Below are 20082 nucleotides of genomic sequence, written 5' to 3' on the forward strand. Positions count from 1 at the left end.
TTGCGTGGCGGGCGGGTCACGAATCAACGGCCTTCCCTGATTGGCTCACCTTTCGGTTTTAGAGCTTCCCTTCCTCCACCCATATACACAAACCCCTGCTCCCAACTATCCTTCAATTTCTTAAAATCATTGAGTCCCAGAATTCCGGCATTTGAAAGGAGCTCAGCATCCTCAAATAGAAACCCTTTTTTCTTCATCACACAGGATTCTGAGGCTATTCAAGGACGTCTAGTCTGACACCGACTCTCCCCATCAGAGGTCTTCTAATTCACACAAAAATCGATTTAGGACCCCACTCGTATTATATCCGTACTTGCATGAGGACTTTGCTCATTTAATTATATCTTTTTAAAATTTTCAACTTTTATTTATTTTTTGAAAAGGCAATCTGTTCACCGGATTGGTAATTTGAAAGGTAAAAAGAATAGATAATCCTATCTAATAGACATCGAGTTCCCTTCCCCAGAGGCAACAGTTAATTCCTCAAGTATCCTTCCTGAGATAGTATATCTGTGTGTGTGTGTGTGTGTATACACACTTATGTATAGGAAGTATATGTGTTATATATATACTTAAATATAGTGAGTCTATATATTATATAAATATGCTTATATTTATATACGTCTATATTTTATAAATATACTTAAGTATATATATAATATATATAGTACCTACATATAGTATATAGTAATATAGTACTTATATATAGTATATAGTACTTAAGTATATTAAGTATATCCATATATAATATAACATATAAAATAGATATATAGATATAGATATGAGATACATAATAGATTATATAATACATATACTTAAGTATATTAAGTGTATTTATATATAATATAAGATATATATAATAGATAGTCTTAAGTATATTCTTTTCTTCCCCTTTTGTACACAAATGCTTTTATGCTGGTCTGCATCTGCACCTTCATATATTTTGCAGATCCTCCTGTACCAAGCTTCATTCTCTTAGACAGCACCATGGTATTCCATTATATGGATGTGTTATTTGGGGAAATTCTGGTTGCTTCCAATCTTTCTTATTACCAATAATGCTGCAGTGAATAATCTTGTGCTCATGATATTTTGCACCATTATTACCTTAGGACGGACTCCCTGAAGTGGAATTGCTGGACCCTTGGGTATGTGCATTTGCCATTTTGATTGCTATTGCCAAGTGTCCTCCACTTATTTTCTTACCAAGAATGTGTAAGACTGCCTGTTTCTCTACAGCTTCACCAATAGTAAGTTATCAAACTTTTTTACTTTGGCTGTATTTATTTATTTACTGGTTTCTCTCTCTGGTTTCATCCCCTCACTAGGATGAGAGCCCATTATGGTTCCTCAGAACCTAACATGATATTTGGCCCATAATAAATTCTCAATAGATATTTGATAGTGCTTTTTTAACAGCATATGCTATACACTAAATCAGAATGATACAGAGAAGATCGGTGTGGGCCTTGTGCAAGGATGACACCCAAATTCGTGAGGCATTCCATGCTTTTAGAGAATATATCCTTTTTTTAGATTTATTTATTTATTTTAGAGAAAGAGAGCACACGAGCAGGACGGTCAGAGGGAGAGGGAAAGAGAGAATCTCAAGCTGACTCCATGCTGAGCCGGGAGCCCGACACGGAATTCAATCTCACAACCCTGAGATCACAACCTGAGCTGAAACCAAGAGTCAGACGCTTAACCAACTGCACCACCCAGGTACCCCAAGAATATATCTTAAATGTTCTCACCACCCCCACACACAAAAAGGTAATTACATCAGCTGGTGGAGGTGTTAACTAATCTTATCGTAGTAATCATTTCTCAATATATACGTGTATCAAATCATCGTTGTACACCTTAAACTTACACAGTGTTGTAGATCAATGATATCTTAATAAGCTGGAAAAAAGTGAATCCCTCCAATAAATAAATAAGCCAACAAACAAATATTTGAGAAACACATGAATGAGTGAATGAATTATAGTTCTATGTATATGGATTGTAATTATATAATTATAATCTTTAAATCAGAATTAGAAACCATGGCCCTCAGTTCTTCCATTCTATGAGTTTGGGTATGCTGCATTTTCTTTTATTTAAATGTGGCCCACTTGTACACATGCTCTGAAAGCTTTACAAATTCTTAGAGACAGAAGATTTATCTCATTCCTCCTCCTCCACTGCCTATGTTATTGGAAGGTCAGAACACTGAAATGTTCTCTTTCAGGAGTATTTTGTTTCAAACATCTGGTGATGACTGCCTTGTTAAAACAGAAAATAAAATCAAACATGAAAAGTCTCATCCACCTCCAAGGAGAGTTCTAGAGTGGGGATGGCCCTTCAGAGCAGTCCCAAGTAGGGATGAAGGGGCCAGGCTTGTAGACCCCCATGTGGTCAGTCACTAGATTTGCCCTACCCCTAGGAGAGGAGAATGTCCCTGGGCAAGGCGGCCCTCTTGGGTAGAAGTCATTCCAGCTGGAGACCATCTGCCGGCAGCATTCCCAGAAGCTGGAAAAATAGTCCTTCATTCCTGAAGGGGGATCCTGGTCATCCAAGGGATTTTGCCTGAAATGATGGGCAGGTTTTCTCCCCAGCTTGGCCAGATGCTACCCTGAATCTTTCCTACTTTCCATTCATGACAGAGCATGACGATACTTCAAGATGTTAACCCTCAAATGACAATGGCTGCACACCCTCCCCTCACACATCCTCCAGGTGGATCATTCTCCCTCCTTCCATTGCACACTGGCCAGCAAAGAGATTATCATCCAAAGAAGTGGTTAAGCTATAGGAAATCATGTCTGGAGATCAAGCTTGAATCTGTAGCTGCAGCTTTCAGGTGGTACCATGCCAACAGCCAAAAACACTATGGCCATGTGAGGAAATGGCCCACACAGATATTCACTCTCCCTGTCACAGGGCTCGGAGAATGGCAGAAGGTGTCCCAGTTCCTCTGAGAGCTAGCCATTCTAAAACAAACACTCCCATAAAATCAGGACACCTGCCCAAACATGGAAGGACTCTACGCTAGAAGTATAGGGGAAAAAAATGTTTGGGAGAGTGCAGCCCGTATCAACTTGGACTTGAAAGAAATACATCTTTCCACGAGATGGCTTTCAAAATCATTTTTTTGTTTATTTTATTTGGGGTTTGTTGCCGTTAGTGTGGTTCTAACCATGTTATGATCTGGAACTTTAAGATCCAGAGAAGTTGTGCTTAAATACACAGCAGGAAGAAACCAGAGCCCTGCCTCGGGTTTCTGTGAAGAAGGTTTCAGTAAGTGCTCAAAGTCACCTCTATCTCCCTGTGTTCACAGATTATCTGACAGTTCTTGACCCACACATGAAACTTGGCCTCCCCCTCGATGTCCATAAATTAAAACTTTCAACAAGGCTTTGTGGCTTCTCACAGACAAGACTGAGGCTCTGGGAGGAAGATGCGGGAAGAGGTGATATTTCAGGAACTCAAACAATTTGATTGAACCTCTGTTAGTACACGAGAGCTGTCATAACAGAACACCACAGACTGGGTGGCTCCAACAACAGAAATTTCTTTTCTCCTAATTCTGGAGGCTAAAAGTTCAAGATCAAGGCGTCAGCAGGGTTCGCTTCTCCTGAAGCCTCTCCGCTTGACGTGTGCGTGTGGATGACTGACTTCTCTCTGTGTCCTTACATGGTCTTCCTCCGTCCATGTGTCTGTGTTCTCATCTCCTCTTCTTATAGGACACCAGTCATATGGGATTAGGGCCCACCCTAATGACCATATTTTCACTTAATTACCACTTAGAAGAACCTATCTCCAGATACAGTCACATTCTGATTTACCAGCGGTCTGGGCTTCAACATATGAATTTCGGGGGACACAATTCAGCCCCTAAAATACCCTGCCTAAGCTTGTCCATCCTTAAATGGTCCTCCAGCCACTCTGCCACCATGGGGTGGCTGCCTCTCCCACACTCTTCTCCAGCCCGACCCCATCTCACTTTTTCCCAGGGTCACAGACTTTGCCTGTAAAGGGCCAGACAGTAAATATGTTAAACTTGCAGGCCATATGGTCTCTGTCCAACTACTCAACTCTGCCATTGCAGCAGAAAAGCCATAGATAATATGAATAGATAGATGTGGCTGTGTTCCAATAAAACTTTATTCATGGACACTGGAATTTGAATTTCATATGATTTTCCCAAGTCATGAAATATTATTTTGATTTTTTTTCAACATTCAGAAATTTTAAGACCGTTCTTGGATCATGGGCCCTAGCAAAATAGACAAGGGGCCATATATTTTTGGCCAGCGGGCTGTGGTTAGACAACACCGCCCTATGCTCTTTGCTCTCGTGTCACTCTTCTTCAGTGTCTCCTACAGTGCCTAACTCTCTAGACACACCCCAGTCCCTACCAGGTTCAGCAAGGTCATTTCCAGCACAGAGGCAGTTTCCTTCCTACTAGGAATTCTGGTGCCAGCCGATAGTAATAAATTACTTAGGTCTGATACCCCTTCTGGATTAAAAACATGTCTTTTTCTTACCACTGTAGAACCAACCAGACCATGACTCCCATTGCACCACTAAATCATTCACTTCATGCACTTTTATAGAGAACTTTCTCAAGTGTTTTCTGGGTGCCACACACTGTGCTAAGGGCTCTGCAGAAGCAATAAATTTGCACAGAAACCTCATGACATAAAATATTATTATCTACATTTTGCAGATAAGAAAACTTGGGCTCAGTGAAGTTGAGTAAATATTTCGGGGTCACACGGCTAATAAGTGATGGGATCAAATTTGAAACCAGGGCTCTCTGTCTCCAAATCCAGACTCTTAGCCAATGATGCTACACTGTTTCCGAGTGTTTCCTTTCTCCTTTGAGGACTATGCATGGTGATATTGGGGTGTCAGAGCATAAGAATTATATGGCAGAGACAGCAAATTGCCCACAGAGTATCCAGCCTTTTAGAACCCTAATTCTATTTAGGATAATAATATGCCCAGCCAGAAAGGCACATTTGCCAGGCCCTCTTGCCCAGGGAGATGTAAGCAGGTCATTAGATGGTGTTTTCTGATAAATTCTTTCAAGGGGAATGACTCACCTGGTGTGCACACTCTCCCATTCTTCCCGCTTGAGATATGAACATGATGGCTGGTGCCTTGGCAACTATCTTGAGCTCCTATGGGGGGGGAAGGATCACACTATAAGAATAGACGAAGTGGATTTCTAGGAGCCTGAGTGTCTATTCATGGAGTTACCACTTCAGCCCTTAATTGTCCACCTTAGGACTTCTTTTTAGGTGAGAAAAATAAAACCCTTAATTATTATTTATGTCACTATGTTTCAGTTCTCTATTACTCATGGCCAAAGGCAATTCTTATCTGATATAAGCCCTCTCTAAACCTCACTTCAATAACTACACTTAGAGGACTCACTCTTTAGCATCACTCAATACTGGGCTTCTTGCTTTAGAAGACTCAGAGGGCCATGCTGGCTGGCATTATCATGCCCTGCTACATGGACTAATGCCACTACATGGACTCCCCATCCCTGTCTGCCAGACTGATGTGGTCAGGTTCTGGTTACTGACCTGGTACTGGTTCCTAAAGAGTGGCTACTAGTTCCTGACTAGGCCTGAGAATTTATTACTCAGTAACTACCTGAACACTGATTTGCACTGACTTCTTATCTTCTCCGGGTCCTCCCTAAAAGTAAGTTCAATATCTTAGCATCTGTCCTTATTCCTTTGCTCTTGTATAGTTCTTCACAGTTTACAAAGCATGTTCATGAGCAATATTTCTTTTGATTGCCACAGCAACTTTGACCAATGAACAGGGGTGGTATTTATTGTGTCCCCATTTAAGAGCTCAGGAGACTTGAACTTGGAGAGGCTGAGTAATTTGCTTAATGCACAGAGCCAGGATACAAACTCGGCCTCTGGACTCCAAAGTTCCCATTTTTTCCATTATGCCAATTGCTCCCAATAAACTTCTTAGATTCTAATGAGAGAAGCCAGAGACACAGCTCAGTTCAGACAACCCCCTTTAAAGCAAATTTGTCTGGCCACCAATTGCCATCTCTACCCAATATCTGAATTACTCACCATCATCAACAGGCTGATGTCCTCACCTAAATCAAGTGAATGACTACATGGTGTTCCAAAAATCAATTAACTCAACACCATCTGTGTCCACTGCACATTTAAACTCTATAATGGGTGATGTTGACATGAACAAACACTGATGATTCTGTAAACACCCGACAGATGAATCACGTATGTGAGAACAATGGCAGTCGTTTCGCTCTTGCTCGGAGTCTGATGGAAGGCAGTGACAAAGCTGGGAAGATGCTGGCACACAAAGAAGAGAAGATACGAGAAGAAATTGGCACTTCCCAATTAGTCAGGAGAGGCTTCTTCGGGAAGACAGAGTGTCAGATGCTATTTAATTCGCGCATGAAGTAAGTTTAGGAAGTAAGTGCCATTTCAACAGACACAGAGATGGGAGAATAATAATAAGAGCTAGCACTACACTTGCATAGTACTAGACAGAGTTCCAAAGTGTGGGAAACAAAAATTGGCTCTGGCTGATGCAAGCACAAAGGGAATTTGCTGAAAAGATACTGAGTAACATGCATAATTGCCAAGAACTCTGGAGGATCAGGCTCTGAAAATAGACAGGAAGAAAGATGCTAGACAGACAGGACCACTCAAAACCGCAGCACACAACTAGTCTAGCACTGGACATGGTGTATCAGTTAGAGTTAGCTGTGTCTACAATGATGCTAACACACAACCACAAACACACAGGGACATAGGATAATACATGTTGGTTGCCTGTGTACTTGGGGTCACTTAGAGGCAGCGTTGTAATCCTACCAAGGCAGCATTGTAATCTTGACAGGGTCATTCATGATGCTCCACGTTGGCCAGCTATTGGCTTTCTAGGCTAGCCTCGTTGGGGGTGATAGGCGTGACTCTGCTCTGTTCCACCTGTCTCTCATCCTCCACCATGTCTAGACCAGACACGTTCTCATGGAGATGGCAGAGGAGCAAAGGAATTACAAAGACATGTAACACCACTTGAGGCCTAGGTTCAGAACAGGCAACACCAACATCTACTCTATCGGCCAAAGCAGATCACAAGACCAGTCTTGGTTTAAGGACTAGGGAAATAGATTCTGCCTTTTTAGTGAGGGAACCACTAAATAAAAGCCACACAATAAAGGTCCCGATACAGGGAGGGTGACAAATTGGGGCCATTGATGCAATCATTCTGCCTCTCATGAGAAACGACCGTGGACACATCTGCCATCTTGCCCTGAAACTGTATGTGGCCTCCACCAACCACCACCTGTGTGGATTCCCCACTTCTTTGCATCCCAGCCCCAGATTCAGTGTTTCAGACAAAGATATTGGGGTAGCTAGGACTAGATCATGGTGTTGTACAGTAAAGGCCAGAAACACTGGGAAACCAAGTATCTCCAGTTTTTTCACCTTAGAGGAGATGGGTTCTACCTCTCACCAAGACCTGTGAGGTGGGGAATACCTCACATGTAGGAAAGAAGTTCAGATGCTGGATAGCCAAAAATCTGACAGCTGTTCTTTAGAACCATCCATTGTCTGTTGGGGTGTAATACGGACGGTCTCCAACTCTTCACCTCTCCTTTTATCCATGCCCTTTGCCATATGGTTTGCTTGAAAGCCATGGGCAGAGTGACCCATCTCACTCTTAGACGCTAGACTCAATCAAAATCATTCATGTGTTCGCATTGGCTTGTGGCTTATGGGACGTTAGCAGATGTCTCATAAGCAGACACTTGCAATGGGCTTGCCCAGTAAAGCTTGTTCTCTTGCTCCTCTGCCACCTCCATGGGAAAGTGCCCAGGCTGGCCAGACAGAGAATGAGAGACATGTGGGCCTGAGCAGAAGTTATCTCAACCTAGATCAGCCAGCTGACAGCTGGGCAAGCTACAGACATGTGCGCAAGCCTAGATCAGCAAAACCATCTTGTCAACCCCCAGTGGACCCAAACGCATGAGCAACAAACACTTATTGTCACATGCCCTGAGGTTTTGTGGTCATTTGTTACAAGGCATTGTTTTGACAAGAGATAGCTGATACCTTCTGCCAACACTGTGCAGATAAATAAACTCATTTCATTCTCAATGGACAAGTTAGATATTAGAATTTTCATTTATGTGGAGAGATTAGGTAAATTGTGTAAAGTTATCCAGGATGGATGTGATAGTGGTTTTCCTACAAAGGAGGTCACTCTCTGGATAACTTTATCTTGGAACATAGTTAGAACAAGTGAGTTCATGACCCTGTGCTGAATTTCTGGGATGGAGCTTGTCCTCACCTTGCAACTCTAAAATGAGCCAGGAAGACTTGGATAATAACCAAGAAACTATTCCAAGGCTAATCCCATTAGAGTGGACCCTGGGAACAATACAAAGTCATTCCTTGTCCTGGAATGTTCTTGAACTAAAGGAACCACCAACAAGAACCTAGCAGTACTTCAATTATCTATGATTTCTCCTTATAACTGGCTTGGCTGTAATAGGATTTGGTCTGTTTCCCATTCTTTAAAGATTTTATTTATTCATTCATTCATTCATTCATTTGAAAGAGAGAGAGCATGAGCAGGAGGAAGGGGCAGAGGGAGAGGGAGAGGGAGAAGCAGACTCCCTGCTGAGCAGGGAGCCCAACACGGAGCTCGATCCCAGAATCCTGAGATCATGACCTGAGCCAAAGGCAGGTGCTTAACCAACTGAGCCATCCAAGTACCCCAGTCTGTTCCCCATTCTTAAAGGGCTAAGAGTATTCAATGAATATAGATAGCTCATAGTACCTAAGCTAGCATCATAGACGTAGTATGTTGTCTGTGACAACAAGGATCAGAATGCTCAGCACACAGTAGGTGCTCACTAGACACTCAGTCTCTCCCTTGCCCTCTCATACCTCATATTTAAGGAATCATATCACTAAGCCTTTTCAGGTCTGCAAGTCACAATTCTTGGGACCTGACGGACCCAAAGTTACCCGTCGTTTGTTCAACATATATACTATAGGCCTACTATGTACTAGATGCCAAGGATACAGAGGCCTGGAGTTGACCCTGAGAAATTTAGAATCTAGTGGGAAACAAAATTTCTCAGACCCGATTTAATTACTAACCAAAGGTAATATCACCATAGTGCCAAGTGAGCTATCACAAGCACCACATTTAGAGAAAAATAATGAAAGTGCCAAATTTTTGTGATGTTAGAAGTTTATTTTATTTATTTAATCTCTATTACAAGATATAATGACTGGTTTTCAATTTTTATAAAGATAAAGATACCATTTTAATTTCCTGCATTGATGAATATATTATAAATTTTCAATTTTTAATACATAAAAGCTGAAATCTATATTAGCTTGGATGCACATCTACTTTTGCCTAAGTCCACAAAACAATAAAAATCCCACTTTACAGCTGAAATTATCAACTTCAAATACCATAAAAGCCAAATTTATTCATTCATTTAAACTCTATTAAAGATACCACAAATTATTATTTTAGTGCCTTAGAAGATAAATAGCCCTAAAAGGTAAAGGATCTTTTTCCAGGCAATCTGGGGAAAAACTGGCAGAAAGTTCAAGGAAAACATGAGAAGGCCAAATCTAGAGAAAGAGTTGTTATAATCACAAAGTTGAATTGCTAAGAAGACCTTTACGTTATTGCTTACAAGCACCAACCAGCATTTAACAGTGAGAACCAGTTGTAAGATCCCTATCATCTCATTCCAGGGGTAATTTTGAAACCATTTGAAGAGCTGTCCAACTTCATTCTTGCTTTCAAAGTCTTTTCTTTGAAGAGGGAGTACTGTTTGTCCAGACATGTGCTCTCAGCACAAACCCTACCATAGAGATCCATGGATTAGCATTCGCAGGACCAATTCTTCATCAAAATAGCCAGCTGTTCTGCAACAGAAAGGAAGCAGGGTTCCGAGGGAATGAAACAGGAGAAGCTAATTTTGAATTAAGGCAAAGTTTTGAAGAAGAAGGACAGTGAGCACGGGACAATGCAGCGGGTAAGGAGGCGTGAGTGTGATTCCATCCATCAGCTCCCTCAGGTAGCACTCATAGGTCCTGAGTGTCTATAAAGTGGGAGTTGGGGTAAGAAGGAGACCATGTCTTGTACATCACGAGGACTGAATAAAGGACCATGTAATGAAGGGCCCACTTTACTGCATCAGACTAAGATTTGCCTGTGACTCTTCCACCCATAAGGTGAAACAAAGTCAAAATTACTCTTGAAGATCCATTGAATTACCCATAGAGTAGAGGAATTTTTCTCTCTTGCATATTGATGGCTAGATTTGTTGTGGCCATATTTTCTTGCTCCATACTGGAAACCAACATATTGGTACCTCTCACTGAGCCCATCACAGGCAGATTTTCTTCCAGTGATGGAACTCATGACTATTTCTTCAAATGAATGTCATATGAAGCAGCTGGCTTGTGTTAGAGGTCATGTCGTAAGAAATAATAAAAATCGTTAAACACCAGGAAAACACTAAATGTGGCAAGACACGCATATCATAAGAGGCATGTGGGGGCTCAGGGCAGGTAGGAGAGATCCAGTTTACCTCTGTGGAAGTACACCCAGTCCAGGATAGAAACTCATAGAGCAGAATGTAAACTGAGCAGTCCACACTACATAAATGACATTTTTTCTTTTTTCTAGAGAAATGGGGAGGTGACATTCATATGTTTGAATTTGCATAAGTTAAATTGGCATATGATGTAATTGAGCTATGCTTTTTCATTTACCTGGACTTGTGTTGTCCAATACTGCAAGTACACTGTAAGTCTAAAATACACACTGGATTCAAAGACTTCATACACAAAAATGTAAAATACCTCATTAACAACTTTGATGACATTTTGAAATTGTAATATTTTAAGTATATTGGATTAAATTTAATCTCACTAAAATTAATTTCACCTGTTTCTTCTTACTTTGATTAAACATGGCTACTAGAAAGTTTAAAATAACATATGGCTCCTATTATATGTCCACTGGATACCACTGGCCTTGACAAAAGACCTAGATTTAGCTTGGAATTCTACTAGATGGAAACTTTGAATTGCTAACACATGTTAAACCTGATAAAATTATTTGAAAACTGTCCCTTTCTTTAACAATCCTACAAGATTTAAGGAGGTGCTGACTTAAACTATTGTCTACAGTTAAGTTGATAATCCAGGACTCCCCAATCAATTTTGTCTTAGCAGGATTGTGTCAAGTCCCAGAAGCTCTCTGTAAACCTATGGCACTTACGTATCACATAATCTTCTATTGATCTTCAAGTCTGAACCCTTTGAATTCAATAGAACTACATTAATTTTTCAAGTTTTAATTCCTTCTCTTTTTTGCCAGATGCCACATATTTTATTCAGATATGTAGAAATTACTTTTGTTCCAACATTTTATCATAAAAAAATCAGAAACATTCAATTAACATGCACACAATAAGAGGAGGAAAGACCTAGACATTCGGCTCCAACAGAGTGATTGTGCCATTTGAAGTAAAGCGAGTGGGATCCAAACCATAGATTGGATCCTTGTTGCATTGTCCCATTGTTTAAATACGAGGTATGCAGAGTATTATATGCAGCTAGGAGAAGAAGCTAGAAGAGAGGTGGCGGGAGGTAGCCAAATGCTGATTCCTCCAACCTAAACAAAGCATCTTCCATCTTCATTGTTCTTCTCAACAAGCAAAGGAAGGTATGTGAACCATATCTCCTGGAAAAAATAATAAGTTGAAAAATATTAAATAGATGAAACAAACAAGTCACAAGATAACCAATGTGTTGCTGAATCACCTCAATAATCATTCTGTTCTTCACATTTTTCATTAAGGTTTTTATAAATGACAAAATAATAGAATTTTTGTCTGACAACTCTTTTGTAGGAATTAAGATAAATTCATAAAAAGTTTTCAATTCTTAAATACAAAATAGAGAATATTATTTTGAGAGGAAGGACACAACTGAAGGCCAATGGTAGGAAAAATGGAGGTTCTACCAAAAACGATTTACTGGTGGCCGTTGGGTCAACTATACCAGCTGGATAACATTGTGTCGCTTCCCTTGTCCTCAACATGGCCTTTCCAGAAAGATGTCTTTTGATTCCAAATTTCATTATCGCAGATAACGGCAGTGCCCCCAACAACCAGGTCCCTTCATATCAGATCCATTTTTACCATTTTATAATCCTGCCTTCAGCATGTTTTTTGTTTTTTGTTTTTTGTTTGTTTGTTTCCCCCAACCGGGAGCACCTGGAGATCTTTTTTGGAAGACTGTTCTCTTCTGCATATAATACTCTGCATACCTTGTATTTAAACAATGGGACAATGCAACAAGGGTCCAATCTATGGCTATTGCCCACGTGTACGGAATGTTGGAAGTTCCTGGGAATTTATTGGCCGCTAACCAATGACTCTTGGGTGTGGGAGCCTTGGCTAAGGACAGCCCAACTTCTGCCCCAGAGCTTCTTGCAGGACTAGCCTGAACTTGGCTCTGTAAGCCTGTCTGATTCTTCCCTGTCCTTCATCCTCTCCCCCTTGCTGGTTTCTCCATGGAGCATATCCTTAATGTACACCCAGATCCACAGCTTAGGATCTGCTTCTGGAAAACCTAAGCTAAGCTAATTATCAATCTGGGTCCTCTCACCACAGTAGGCCTCAAAACTGCAAACTTACTTTCCACTAATCCTAGTATTCATCCTAAACTCCAAATACACCCTGAATGACTTACACCATTCCCCAGCTCAATCGCCTTATCCCATCTTCTTGCTGTTGCATCTCTTGTCCTTGCTATGTTGAATTCTCAGAGACTGAGCTCTCCCTGTTCTGAGCAGACCTTCCTTGGCTCTCCCAGTTTGTCTCTCGGTCAGCTGTTCTCTCCTGGGCCTGTGTGGGCTTCGCTACTAGGACAGGCTCTGAAGCTACATTGGCCAGGTTCTAATCCTGGCTCCGCTACTGCCAACTGGGTGACTTAATCCCCTTTTGCTCAGCTTCCACATCTGTAAGATGGATATAAAAGCCAAATCTACTTTCAATCATTCCTGTGAAAATGAATGAGATCATTGGCATGCAAAGCACCTACAGATGACTAGTTCATAGTAAATGATAGCTGTTGTTTTTGTACTGTGATTATTTGTTTATGAGTCTGTTTTTGCTGTTAGTTCCTCAAGGGCAAAAGTCATATCATATTCATCTTGATAAATGTGTGTTAAATAAATAAACACGCTCCATCAAAGAGCGGTTCTCTTGAGAAGGGTAACATTTTAAATCGTTAGTGTTGAATCCCTTAGGACTCCATAATTTGCATACCACCTTTGTGATTTTTCCCTCATAGCCTATACTACTATTTACCCACTATGTGTCTTTAGGTTGACTTGACATCAATCATTTTTTTAAACCCTGGCTGGCCTTACGCTAAAAAAGAGAACCTATGAAGTCACGGGTTTAATATGTTCATTGTGGTTTTCTCAAATATTCCTTAAAATAAATATGTAACCCCTAAAATAAAAGCTGTGCATCTGTATGCGTTCCCAAATGATCTCATCCACCCCTACTGATGTCCCCATCTCACTGGGGAAAACTGCCTCCGGAAATTGGCAACCAGTCAACAGACGCCCAAGAATGTACGTGGAGTTTGGATAAATATCAGAACAGCCATAAATCACTGAACAAGACCTTGGACCAGATAGCTCTCTGTTCTGAGCCTCTATTAACTCACTCTGTGATCTCTGACACTCAGCTTCTTGTAGCTGTTCTCAGGCACAGAAGGCATATTATACATTCTGCCTGGCACAGCAAAGGAGGGCCTTTGTATCCCCCAAACCCCAGGCCCCCAAACACTTAAAAGCAAGTCAAAGCACAGGTAGATGGGCCTCCAGATAAGCACATTAGAACACGAGTCCACACCTAACCCTGCCTTGCCTGAACATGTTTCCTATAGGAGGTGAGTTGGAAAGTGAAGCAAGAAAGAATTTAACAGGTAGGAAAGGAAAACCAGCCATTTCAGTAGCAAAGGGGTAAAGCCTGGTAAAGGCTAAATGTAGAAGGACACGGGCCCCACTCCTCCTTTCAATGTAAGAATCGTGTTGGTCATGAGCATACTCTGAACTTGTTTTTCCATTGCTCTAAGGTGACTGCACACCCTAGTATTTGCATGGGATATTTGTCTCTGGAAAAATTCCAGGAAGGTTTCCCTGGGTTTCCTTACCACCACCACTCCCCTGACAAAGCCCCACTACCTAAGCTATGTGGAGTTTAATTACCACATTGAAAATTAAACTTTTACAAAAAGAAATTTTAGAACTTTGGTCACCAACTATGCTAAGAGCCAGAGATGAGTAAAACAAAGATAAGAAAGAGAAATTTGAGCATAAGAAAGTGCAATTACCCTTCAGAAGGGAAGGATAGCTGAGTTATTTATGTTCCAGACAACCTGGAGTGGGGACCGGGTGATCAGGATTTGAGAGAGAAGGGAGAATTGACAGACTTGGCCTGAGGGAGGTAGTTTATACCCTTAATTCTCACGTGATAGTCCTGGGATCAGCATCACCCAGGAGTTGAGTAGAATTCAGAGTCTCAGGCCCCACCCCAGACCTACTGATTCAGAATCTCATTTGCATTCACAGTAAAATGTGGTGTGGTCTCATCGGCCTCTCTGTCACTTTGTGCAGTTGCAAACACATGATCAGTGGGTTCCTGGCTCCCTGCCTTTCAGACAGACCCCCCAAGCACCCACCAATTATCATTTGCAAAAGGCTGGTCTTACTCCACACCCTCCTCCACTCACATGGGCCTTTCCTTGTTGCCTCCATATTCAATGTTGTTCTCATTGTTGACACCATGCTCACCTCATGGCCTTTGCATGTGCTGCGTTTTCTGTCTAGAACACTGTTCAGTTAATTAACATACCCCTCCCATCAAGTCTCAGCTGAAACATCACTTCCTCAGAGACGATTTTCCTGTCCCTCAGTCTAACGCAGATCCCTTGCCATTCTCTCTGTGGCGCATGGTTCTTTTCCCACACAGTAGTCATTACAATTTGTAATTACAAATTAGCTGTCTTCCCCACCAGACTGTTCAGGGAAGACCATGTATTTTTGTTGACCGCTGTACACCCAGCACAAAGGCTGAATCAGAATAGATGCTCAATAAATGCTGTTGGAATAAATAAGTAATTGAAATCAGTTTCTTTACTGCAAGACTCTTGGATGCTAAGGAACATCATCAATCTCTAAGAGAATGAGAAAATCTGTGGTATTTCTTAAACTAATTTGCCTCTCTGCAGAAAACCTATTAATGTTCTAGGGAAGATGGTTCTACAGAACCCAGTTTGGAAAATCCTGGGATAAAGAAAAGTGGGAGAAGTGAGTGTTCCTCAAAGTCAGAGCTTCACATAAATCTAAGTAAGATAAAAAATAGGAATACTCACTTCTAGAAGTTTAGGAAGCAAGCACCATGACAGATCATTCTTGTTCTCATCTTCATTGTGTAAATCTCCCAAACCTTGTTGTGAAGATTCGTGCATCCATGAAAATGGCCAGAGGGGCATTACAGACTTAAGAACCATCAATGGAAGAATAAAATCCTCAGCTACCATGCTATGAAAAAGCAGCATTTTTGGAGAATATATTGTAATCATCTAGAAATTAACTTACTGAGTCATCTTTCCCTGAGATCACTGCACAGTACAATGTAATGGAGTGATCCATCATAGCAGTCACTAAAAGGGCAGAAATAAATTATCTTTGAGGAGGCCACAAAGTGAAAGTGTTTTAGTTGCTATTGCTGAGTAACAAACAATCCCAAAATATAGTGGCTTAAAATAGCAATAGTCATTTATTTTGTCCATATGTCTACAATTTGTGGAAGACTCAGTGAGGAAGGTTCATCTCTGTCTCATGTGGCTTCAGTCTGAGCAGTCAGACTATGGCCTGAAGGAATCCTTTCAAGACAGCCCACTTCTATGATTGGCAAGTTGGAGCAGGGTTGGAGCTCCCCCAGGAGTGTGGGCCCAGGGCCTCAGCCCCTCTCCACGTGAGCCTCTCTGTGGGATGCTTGGGCTTCCTCACAGCATAGAGACTGGGTTCCAACTGTGAGTGTCCCAAAAGACCCAATGTAATGTTATGTAATCTAACCTCAAAGTTCACACACAATCACTTTTGCTACCTTCTATTGATGGAAGCAATTACAAGCCCACCCAGATTCAAAGGGAAGTGAATTAGACTTCATTTTCAATGGGGAAATGGCAAGATTCTTGAAGACCATAAAGAATGGGAGAGATTGAGGCACCTGGGCGGCTCAGTTGGTTAAGCATCTGCCTTCAGCTCAGGTCATGATCTCAGGGTCCTGGGATCGAGCCCTGCATCGGGCTCCCTGCTCAGCGGGGAGCCTGCTTCTCCTTCTCGGTCTGCCTGCTGCTCTCCCTGATTGTTCTCTCTCTCTCCCTTTGTCAAATAAATAAATAAAATCTTTTAAAAAAAGGAATTGGGGAGATTATAGTAGCCATCTTTGGGGAAAATGCCACAGAAGGTAAGATACAGAGAAGAATAATTAAAAAGAGAGAGAGAAAACTTGTTACATAAAACTCCTCTCTGAATCTGTCTTTATTATGGAGGGAGGAAAGATAGATGTCAATATGTGTCTAGATAGAGCAGGGAATTTGTTCCTAAAAATGTGGAGACTTGATCCAGGACAAGCCACAGGTATCTAATAGGAGCATTGAGACCTACATCTTGCCCCAGGGAGCTATGCACTTGATGAAGGTGAAAAACAGTCATAGTGTTAGGAAATATAAAATAGGTTAAGGTACTGGTAAGGCCAAAAGAAAACAAAAGTTAAAAAAAAAATTCTGGGGCACCTGGGTGGCTCAGTCTGTTAAGCCTCTGACTCTTGATTTCGACTCAGGTCATGATCTTGGGATGGTGGGATCAAGCTCTGTGTCGGGCTCCACACTCAACAGGGAATCTCCTTGAGATTCTCTCTCTCCCCCTCTGCCCCCCCACCCCCGCTTGCCCGTGTGCATGCTCTCTCTCTCTCTCTCAATTAAATAAATAAATCTTTAAAAAACATTTTTTTCTATCTACAGAAAAGCCACAAGGCTGGCCAGCACTGGTGATTTAAAGGCACAGGCTTTCGAATAAGTCCCTGATTTTCTGGGAGAGTCCCAATTTCAAATATTTTGTCACCATGACAATCCTGATCTGAGCCTCGAAAGATAAGCAGGATTTAAATATTCTGCCAAGCAAGACAGACAAACAATAGACAACAAGGAGTGGGGAAGGGAGCAACAAAAAAAAGCCATCTCTTCTCTCTTTTTTCTTCTTTTGCTCAAAGTGTCAGAAGACACGTGCTTTGTGAAAGCAGTCAGCGCAAAGTAGGCCCTGAATAAATAATTTATAAACACTAAAGATTTCTCTCTCCTCAGCCTACCTTAAATACCTTAAAATGTCCACAGTATACAATCTTTCCTTTGGTTAAGTCAGCCGAGGCAGACACAGAGATGCACCACTCAGATCTCTCTCTGAGAAAGAATTCACTGGCCAGCTTCAAGGAGTGTGGGCCACTGACAGACTTCAGATGATAATGTCTTTAGGATCTGCCTATCCTTTCAAGCTAAGGTCATGCTCTTCTCAGGGTATCCCCCAGGCATTGACTGAGCAAGATGGTGCTACAGGATCTAGCCACTTCCACCCAACACAGTGCTCCTATAATGGGCAGTCTTTGCTCTGGGGTTCTCCACTGGCCTGGCAGAAGCTTTATCCCATCTGTATCATGGTCTGATAGTTCCCTCTGTGCAATCCTGCTTCATATTCTTTTGCTTTCACAGGTATGACTCCCCAATAAACTCGTTGTCCTCTTAACTTTATCTCGGCATCTGCTTCCCTGAGAACCCAACCTGGGACAGGCAGCATCCTCAAGGGCTCTCCATGAAAAGGGCAAAATCCCAGTTTAGGAAAGTTCAGAAGCCACTCCCAGTCTGACCAGCTCAGACAAGCATCATGGTAATGGGACACTGCACAAGTACATTCTGATGGCGAAAGAGAATAGATAAGAGAAGTTTGGAATATTTTCTTGGTGAAATGTTCCATCAGTGGCCAAGAAAGGAAGGGATAGTAGATAAAGCTTATAAGATATTGTCATTGTATTAATCTTAAGGGCAATCTCTTTGGAGGGGTCCTGAGCAACTCCTATCCCTGCCAAACAAATACCATTGTAGAACAAGACTTCCTTTGGTCCCCAAACTCTCCCCTAAAGTAGTTGAAATTTATAGACCTTAAATATAAAGCTGAATAATGCATCTTGACAATAATATAACTATTTCCTTTTAGGAATGAATTTTACTTTTAAAATGTAAGAATATGACTGATTTTAGCTAGGTATTTTAAAAGGATCAGTGGCTTACTTGGGCCTGGGATATGTGGGTTCTGAATGCTCAGCCATCCTTGGTAAGAATGAGACCTACACTCATCTGGCCCTGAAGAGAGCAAGGACCTCATAGCGGTCTCACTGGGCAGCCTAAGCAATACGACACACACCAGGGTTATGATGTTGCTTCTCTACCTGTTGATACCCACTGCAAAAAGGTTCTTTCTCCCTCATTAGCAAAAGCAGGGCCCTAAACTTTGAAAGAACTGCACCCTAAGTGTCAATGAGCCTCACCCCACAGCACCAAAACAGGAATGTGAAGAAACCATAACCACTTTGCACTCCCTTTTTGGGCAAGTGTTCCTCTTTCTTCCCATTGGGTCTCAGAAACTCAGAAGGTAGTGTTAATGCTTGCTCACATTTTACCCATACCCCGAGAATCTGCATGAAAACAAATGCATTTAGGGGGGAAATCTACTTCTAGTTTCTATCCTCTCCTTGAAACTAGGGATTTAATCTCTAATCAGTAATAAAAAGATCACAAAAAAATTTTATCTACTAAAAAGCACTGAAGTTGCCTTACAAGGTAGAGAATGGAGAAGAAAATAAGGGTCAATACCCCTCAGCAGAAATAGCTCCTCCCAATCTCTGGGCAAACAGCCAGACTAATCAACCACAGGACTAAACAACTTCTCAATATATATGTTTTCTCTGCTTCATACCTTCTACTTCTCAGCTTCTTGCTCATAGTGTCAGTTTCTTGATTTTTTTGCTCACTTATGGGGCTTTCTGCTTCGTGCCCTTCTGTATCTTTTCTATTCCTTTTCCTGTTTCTCTCCTTATAAGTCCTTGCAGACGCTATCAACTTACCTATTTCACCACAGCTGTGGTAGACAGTTTTCTTTGGCAGGCTGAGCTTCCCAGTTTAAGCAACTTTCAACTTCTCCATCTTGATCCATGGAAGCCTGCTCAGTGGTGGCAGATGCAACCCAGAAGAGTGAAGGAGTTAATGCTTTTGAAGCAACAACTGATGGGGGACAGCACTCAGTGAGTAAATTGTCCAGCTTCCATGTCTTCCAGCAGGACAATTTCTACATGAGTCTTATATGGTTTCTCAAAGTGGTCTCAATAGAGCTGAGCTCCAGGTGCTCCACGGTGGTAACCACTCATTAACTTTTTTTTTTTTTTTGAAGATTTATTTGAGAGAGAGAGAGCTTGAGCAAGTGGGGGAGGGGCAGAAGGAAAGAGAGAATCTCAAGCAGATTCCATGCTGAGCATGGAGCTGGACGTGCAGCTCCATCTCAGGACCCTGAGATCATAACCTGAGCCAAACCAGGAGTCGGCCACTTAACTGACTGAGCCACCCAGGTGCCCCACCACTCATTAACTCTTGACTAATTTTTCTCTCCTACATGTCCCACTTTCCCTAGTAACTCTTGACTAATTTTTCTCTCCTACATGTCCCACTTTCCCTAGTCTTTATTTGTGATTCTGGGATCACCTCCTGTGTTATTGAGGTTCTCCAGAGAAAGAGAACCAATGTGATGGATAAGTAGGTAGGTAGATAGATAATAGAGAGAAAGAAGGGAAGGAAGGAAAGATGGAAGGAAGGAAGGAAGGAAGGAAGGAAGGAAGGAAGGAAGGAAGGA

General features: G+C 41.7%; 1 pseudogene; it reads left to right on the forward strand.

Annotated features, from left to right (window-relative positions):
* Positions 1–1417: 1417 nt before the first annotated feature.
* LOC123326983 lies at positions 1418–1514 on the forward strand (annotated as a pseudogene).
* The last annotated feature ends 18568 nt before the right edge of the window (positions 1515–20082 follow it).

This window comes from Neomonachus schauinslandi, chromosome 1 (genome assembly GCF_002201575.2).
Source record: "Neomonachus schauinslandi chromosome 1, ASM220157v2, whole genome shotgun sequence".
NCBI lineage: Eukaryota > Metazoa > Chordata > Mammalia > Carnivora > Phocidae > Neomonachus > Neomonachus schauinslandi.